This window comes from Eriocheir sinensis, chromosome 15, assembly GCF_024679095.1.
Source record: "Eriocheir sinensis breed Jianghai 21 chromosome 15, ASM2467909v1, whole genome shotgun sequence".
Lineage (NCBI taxonomy): Eukaryota > Metazoa > Arthropoda > Malacostraca > Decapoda > Varunidae > Eriocheir > Eriocheir sinensis.
Window position 1 is genome coordinate 9,628,524 of NC_066523.1, and position 7,500 is coordinate 9,636,023.

General features: G+C 41.3%; 1 non-coding gene across 1 annotated transcript; it reads left to right on the forward strand.

Annotated features, from left to right (window-relative positions):
• Nucleotides 1–2,968: 2,968 nt before the first annotated feature.
• Nucleotides 2,969–3,042, forward strand: Trnav-uac (transfer RNA valine (anticodon UAC)). The gene has a single exon. It is a non-coding gene; the product is annotated as a tRNA-Val (tRNA).
• Nucleotides 3,043–7,500: the final 4,458 nt, after the last annotated feature.

The window sequence follows — 7,500 nt, forward strand, 5'->3', positions numbered from 1 at the left end:
CAGGTCAGGGGAGCGAAGGTAAATATGTGGTACGGCGGAGAAAGTTTGATATCAGTAGAGAGAGAGAGAGAGAGAGAGAGAGAGAGAGAGAGAGAGAGCAGATTTACTTTAGATCTCTTTTTGGTTGGAGTGATACACGAGGCAGGTGTTGCGTGATACAGTGGCTGCAGGTGTAAAGGTGTACAGGCTGAGCCAGGAGGCAGGTGGGTGTGACAGGTGTGCAGTGACTAGCAAGGACAGGCGTGCAGTATAGAGCAAAGGGGGATTCTGACGAGTGTGGAGCGAGGTTATTCAAATATACAGAATTATAAATATCTATCCATCTATCTATCTATTACTATCTATATAATGTGCTTATATTTAATGTGTGTGTGTGTGTGTGTGTGTGTGTGTGTGTGTGTGTGTGATATATATATATACATATATATATATATATATATATATATATATATACATATATATATATATATATATATATCTATATATATATATATATAAATATATATATATATATATATATATATATATATATATATATATATGTATGTATCTATGTACAGGTGCATTGGTAGGTAGATGTACAGGTATATAGGTAGGTAGATGGTTTTATTCAACACACTTTACGGTTCAGCAATATAGGCTCAAAAAATGATCATTTATACGTAAACAATACCATGCTGCAAAAAAATATTTCGCAGCATCTTTGGTCCAAGAAGTTAACAAACATAAAATTAACAATTAGTAGAGGAAAATGAAATGCTGTTTTAGAGAATTTAAGAACAATACGAAATTATGGTACGATTTTTTTCTGAATGATTCCCTGTGCCACTCATTTTTCGTAATTTTATCGCACTGAACAGCATGAATCTTAATAGTCCAGTAAATCTAGCATAAAATTGTGCCCAACCTAAAACAAATTGCAATAGATTGTTTCTCACTTCTGAGTGACTTGACTAGTCCTCAGGTACATCATACTAAAAATCCCCATGAATACATGTGGTGGAATGGGGTATACGGCGGCCATTTTGGAATTTTCTTAAAAGTCATATATCTGGTAAAATAATAGTTTTATCAGGAAACACAACTCAATAAAAATTGTTCAGAATTGATTGTTTTATAGCAATGGCAGGTTATTTTACAAAGATAAATAAATATATAGGAAAAAATAATAAAATATTAAATTTTGATTGCTGATTTTATTTTCAAAGACATATTCCTCAGAACTAGTGGCATCCATGACAAAATGCATCGAAGTAAAAATTGTAGAACAAACTTTCCTCTTTTGAAATATATATACAAGTTTATGCATATTTTAAAAATTGACAAAGTTATGAGGGAAAATATACAGAAAGCCAAGATTGTTGCTTGCTTCTTACTGGTGCATCCCAGTCAGCTGATCGCCTGACTCGCTCAGTACAGAGCATGAAGAATGTGGAAGGTGGCAACACGTGATATTCCCATATCATCACTTTTCTTGTAAGTATGTTGCTACCTACGTCATTAATGGCTTTTATAATATTACAAGTGCTAAGTTAACATACTGGCAAAGTGATGATATTATTATTATTATTATTATTATTATTAGTAGTAGTAGTAGTAGTAGCAGTTGTAGTAGTATTGTTGCTGTTGTTTTGTTGTTGCTGCTGCTGTTGTAAGTAGTAGTAGTAGTAGTAGTAGTAGTAGTAGTAGTAGTAGTAGTAGTAGTAGAGCACAGAAAATGTTAAAAGAATTAATGACAAATATTAGGTTAGTCTAATAAATTTACAGTGTAGCCTATTGTATACAGGTTGTGACACGAGTTTTGCAAATACTTTTAGAGGTGAAAGCACGTGTTATTTTAAGTTGGAGATGCTCTATGATCATATGCTATTAATTTTGAACACCATAGCTTAGGATAAGTTATAGTCCAATTAAATTACTTAGCAAAAGTAAGTTTTTCGCTCGTAGCTTCAAATTCTGTAAAATTCTGTAAAAGGAAGGGTTGTAATTCAGGGGAAAATCTGATTTATATTTGCAACCAAATATGCATGTTATTACAGGTCTACAACCTGGGATGGAATGTGCAATATGTGGCAAACAGTGTGGGGAAGAACCTATTGCAAAGCTGACTCAGAAGGGAAGCGCCACTGTGAATAGATGTAGTGAAGCACGTGGCAGTAATGTCAGGACTGAAATAGGACAGACTGTGCACACTGACTGCAGGAAGCAATTTACTGATCCACGTATAATTGCAGCCCATCAGAATAATTTGTATACTTCAGATGCACCTGCAAACCGATTCCTTAGGTCAAAAAAGAAAAGTGATGATATGGGAATATCACGTGTTGCCACCTTCCACATTCTTCATGCTCTGTACTGAGCGAGTCAGGCGATCAGCTGACTGGGATGCACCAGTAAGCAACAATCTTGGCTTTCTGTATATTTTCCCTCATAACTTTGTCAATTTTTAAAATATGCATAAACTTGTATATATATTTCAAAAGAGGAAAGTTTGTTCTACAATTTTTACTTCGATGCATTTTGTCATGGATGCCACTAGTTCTGAGGAATATGTCTTTGAAAATAAAATCAGCAATCAAAATTTAATATTTTATTATTTTTTCCTATATATTTATTTATCTTTAAAATAACCTGCCATAAAACAATCAATTCTGAATTTTTTATTGACCTGATAAAACTATTATTTTCAGATATATGACTTTCCAAATTCCACCACATGGATTCATGGGGATTTTTAGTATGATGTACCTGAGGACTAGTCAAGTCACTCAGAAGTGAGAAACAATCTATTGCAATTTGTTTTAGGTTGAACCCTAGATTTACTGGACTATAATGCGTCTGACGAATGCGTAGTCACGCCCTTCGTCAAGGTGACTGGGCGGGGCATGGGAGTATAGGATTGTCCCGCCTTATTGGGGACACACACACACACACACACACACACACACACACACACACACACACACACGGCCCGGTAGCTCAGTGGTTAGAGCGTCTGCCTTACAACCAGAAGGACCGGGGTTCGATTCCCCGACCGGGTGAAGATAAGTTGGGTTTATCTGCTTTCACGTGTACCCCCTGTTCACCTAGCAGTGAGTAGGTACGCGACGTAAGGCGAGGAGCTGTGACCTCGTTGTCGTGGTGTGTTGTGTGTAAGTGGTCTCAGTCCTCCCCAAGATCGGTCACTGAGCTCTGAGCTCCTTCCGTAGGGGAACGGCTGGCTGTCTCGAGAGAGACCCGCAGCAGACCAAGAGGTGAATTACACACACACACACACACACACACACACACACACACACACACACACACACACACACACACACACACACACACACACACACACACACACACACACACACATTCCTCTGTGTCGCCCGCCCCACACCCCTCACAAGTCTCTCCATCGTGCGCGCCCGGATTCATGCTCACGCACAAGAGACAGTCGGATTGGTCCTGCAGTGCGTGCAGTGTTCTAGACCTTTTCTTTTAAAAGGTTCGAAATTGGTTACGGGATTATACCGTACCATTACGGTACAAGATTACGGTACGATACGATAAGTATTTTATACCGTACCGTACGTACTGCATGGTTGGGCGTGGCAGGAGTGGTGGGTGAAGAAGGCGGTAGGTGGCGGGGCGGGGAGGGGCTGGTGTGGGGCGGGGAGTGGCAGGTGTGGGGCGGGGAGTGGCAGGTGTGGGGCGGGGAGTGGCAGATGCGGGGCGATAAACGAAGTTACGCTACTCACATCCATTTCTCGGCGTCGCCACCTGCGGACAGGCCACTCGTCACCCCTGCCTGGGTCGCCGCAGCAGCCGTGCGTCGAGTGTGCCGGAATCTATTGTAATTTATGCCGAGGTGACTTGTAATGTGTCACCCTAACGTGTTTTGTTTAACGTCTAATATGTATTATACTTGTATTAAAATAAAATCCAGTGTCAAGAGTTATCACAACAGCTGGTGATGCAGTGTTTGGTTACAATATTCAATTATGAGCTTTCTTTCTTATGATTCGGTTTATTTGAAAACGAATTAAGATATTAATATATTAAATTCATTTGAAATCCCTAGAAGGTATTTAGATAGTCCTGTTAACCCTAGAATATACATTTTGTAACTAGCTCCAATAAATGAAGGAAAGCTCACGTGACAGCCCCGCACTGAAAACAACACAGGCGGACAAAGTGTGATTGCCGCGGCTTGAGTCGAGGGACCGGCGGGCGGCAAGGGGGTGGGACGTCGCGTAATCAGCTATTTAAACTTTTTAATCCTTAATTGTTTCCTAATAAGCAATTTACTCACCTCAGCGTTGTTCTGAATTTGTGCTCCTCCGTCACAGACTCGCAGAGGTTTTCATTTGAGACCGATTCAGATATGTTATCATCCCGTTTGATGTTTATTGAAAAGAAGGCGTCCAAGAGAACGTTTCCAATAATACCGCACCTAATATTTTGCAGTATCAACTTTTTTCCTTCTATTAACTATATCAGGAACTCATCTGTAATATTTTACTGAAATCAAGACAATGAAGTGCAGACGAACCCGTCGCGCGCACACACACACACACACACACACACACACACACACACACACACACACACACACACACACGTCAGCCTCAAACCTGCGTACCATGAACTAACTACTGCTTTATGTAACAGCTCCATCAGTTAGCCGAGTTGCAGAAGTGTTACCACAAATATTGCTACTCTAAAAGGGAAAAACAGGATAGAAAAATAAAGTAATTGTTGATGCGACGGTAGCCGAGGTTATTTTAAGGTCGAGAAAGAATAAAATCAATTGTTTTATTTTTCAGCAAAAGAGAGCAAAGCGAGTACTGAAAAAAGAAAAGATATCCGATAGTTTTTACTGGTATAGAAATACAGTAAAGTTTCGAAAAAAGAATGAAAGCTTATTAGTTCCCAGGGGTAGAGTTTTTTTTCCTGAAAAGCTAAGTCGCTGAGGCAATATAGGTAGATCTACATTTTCAAGACATGTCATGAGAGGGTAAAGAAAACACAGTAGAATGGAGATGCTCCAGGCAATCAACTATGGAAAAAAATATTGATAATGTGTTAAACAGATGAAAAGCACATCGATAAGTGTCTGATTAATGAACGTGAATGAGTAGGTTGTATTGTGAAAAGAAGGAACACTTTCGTGGCTTGCGAGAGGAGAGGTACAGCCTAAAGGGAACCTGAAGGGGCAGTTACTATAATAAATCAACACTGTTTTTTATGTATTGTTTGTACAGGTGGAGCAGATGAAATATTTGTATGAGGCTTGTCTGCGCCCTTGAACCAGAGAACAAAAAGGCAGTGAAATAGAATACCGAACTTTGAAGCTAATTTGGCCGAGAGCCGGATAGGAAAGTTCTTGTTGGGACTTCTATTGATGAAGCACTTGGCGACACAATTTACCTAAGAAGAGAGAAAAAAAAATGCCATCATAGAAAAGTGGAATTTGTGTAGAACGTTTTGAGTTACTGACGCCAAAAATAAAGTTCGATAGTTAAGGTTTACGTAATGATATGAAGTCCCTCTTCGGTACTAATATTTGTAACGTAATATTCGGTGCGTTTTGTAACAGGACGGTAGAGTAAGTGTTTATAATGAGGAAGACTGAAAATGTGGGGACGAGAAAGAGGAGGAAATGCAAGGGGAGAGGGAGAAGGTGGAGTATTTATGAGCAGGAGCACGAGGAATAAGAGCAGGAAGAGGAGGAGTAAGAGGAGGACGAGGAGGAGGAGGAGGAGAAGGAGGAAGAGGAGGAGGAGGAAGAGTAAGAGGAGGAGGAGGAGGAGGAGGAGGAGGAGGAGGAGGAGGAGGAGGAGGAGGAGGAGGAGGAGGAGGAGGAGGAAAATAGAAATAAGAGTAGGAGTAAGAAGAAGAGGAAGGAGAAGAAAAAGATAAAGAAGAATAAGAGGAAGAAAAGAAAAAGAAGAATTAATAGAGTTCATCCAGACCAACTTGTGTGTGTGTGTGTGTGTGTGTGTGTGTGTGTGTGTGTGTGTGTGTGTGTGTGTGTGTGTGTGTGTGCGCGTTTCGCTCCTCACCAAGTCCCCGGAGCAGCCTTTACGCCCTAATTGGGTCCTCTTGGTGGTGCTCGGCCGTAGCAGCCTTGGGGCGTCTGGAAGGGCTTGCTAAGCCTTGCCCGAGCCCGGCTACGGAGAACAGGCGGGGCGGGCAGAGTGGTTGAGGGAGGTGGTCACTTCAGAGGCTTCATTCCTCCTTAATCCGGATATCACTTCCTTGTATCTGGCTGCCTAAGTGTTTCTACCTTCATATGTTTCTTTTTTGGTCAGTGTGTTTGATTCTTTTCTGCATTCTTTTTATTAATTTACCTCCGTTTATTGTTATCGGTATAGGAAACAGTTAAAAGTTTAAATAAAAGGCTAAAAAGGCCTGCCCCTATGCTGTAAAGAAAAAAAATGACCTTAACAATGTATCAGATTTGGTTACAGAGGTGTCTTGATGCTCCTCTCATGAAAGAATGTGTTAGTGAAATAGTATGTGTGGAAAACTAAGACTTCTTCACTGACGTCATATTTCATCTATCAATTTGCTTACCAGTCTGTATTTCATGTACCTAGTCTGTCTGTCTTCTTTTCTACATCTTTATCTACCTGTCACCAGCTTAACCACATATACGTAAGTTGATCATGCTCGGCCGTTTTCCATGGGCTTCGTGTTATTCAAAGGCTGCCACATTTAGATTTCCTTTTTCATCTTAAATTCAATTGCCTCACATTCAGGAAGACGTCAGGGTGCAGTAGAGCCGATCTGCGAGTGATCCCATTACTGTTTAGGCGGTCAGGGCGGTGTGATAGGCGGTGGGGCCTGGTGGGGTGAAGAGGTACGGAGCTTGGTACCGAGGTTTGGTCATGAGAGGATTGGGGTGAGGTGAGGAGGTAGAGGGAGTGGGTGGGTAAGTGGAGGTTATTGATGGCATGCGGTTGGGTGGGGCGAAGAGGTAAGAATGCAATGGTGTGAGGAGGTATAATAGGTGGTTTGTTGGGGTGAGGAGGAAGAGAGTGGGTTGAGCTGAGGAGGTATGGGGCTGGGTGAGGTAGCGTAAGAAGGTATTAGTGTGGGTGTGGGTTGAGAAGACCAGAATGGGACAACTTAAGGTGTGTGGCAGAGGTTTTATCTTGGGGACACAAGGAGAGAAAAGTCAGGCAGTACATTTGGGGAAGAGTGGCCGTGGGAGGTGAGGAAGCTAAGGATGGACTAGGGAGGATGTGAGGAGTGTGACGTGGTGCATCTAGGAGTCTTTTAATGGGGAGTGAAAGGAAAGAGAAAGGAGGCAGCATATTAGGGGAAGAGCAGGAGGGTTTTAAGTTGTTTGCCGTGTATGTACCCTATTTCTTCCACCTCCTTTGATGTATTATGCCATTGTTTGCTTTCTGTTGATGATGTGGTATTCAGAGGGGACCGGTGGTCGTGATGGTGATGGTGGTCGTGATGGTGATTATGGTGGTGGTATGAGTGTAGTTATTTTCC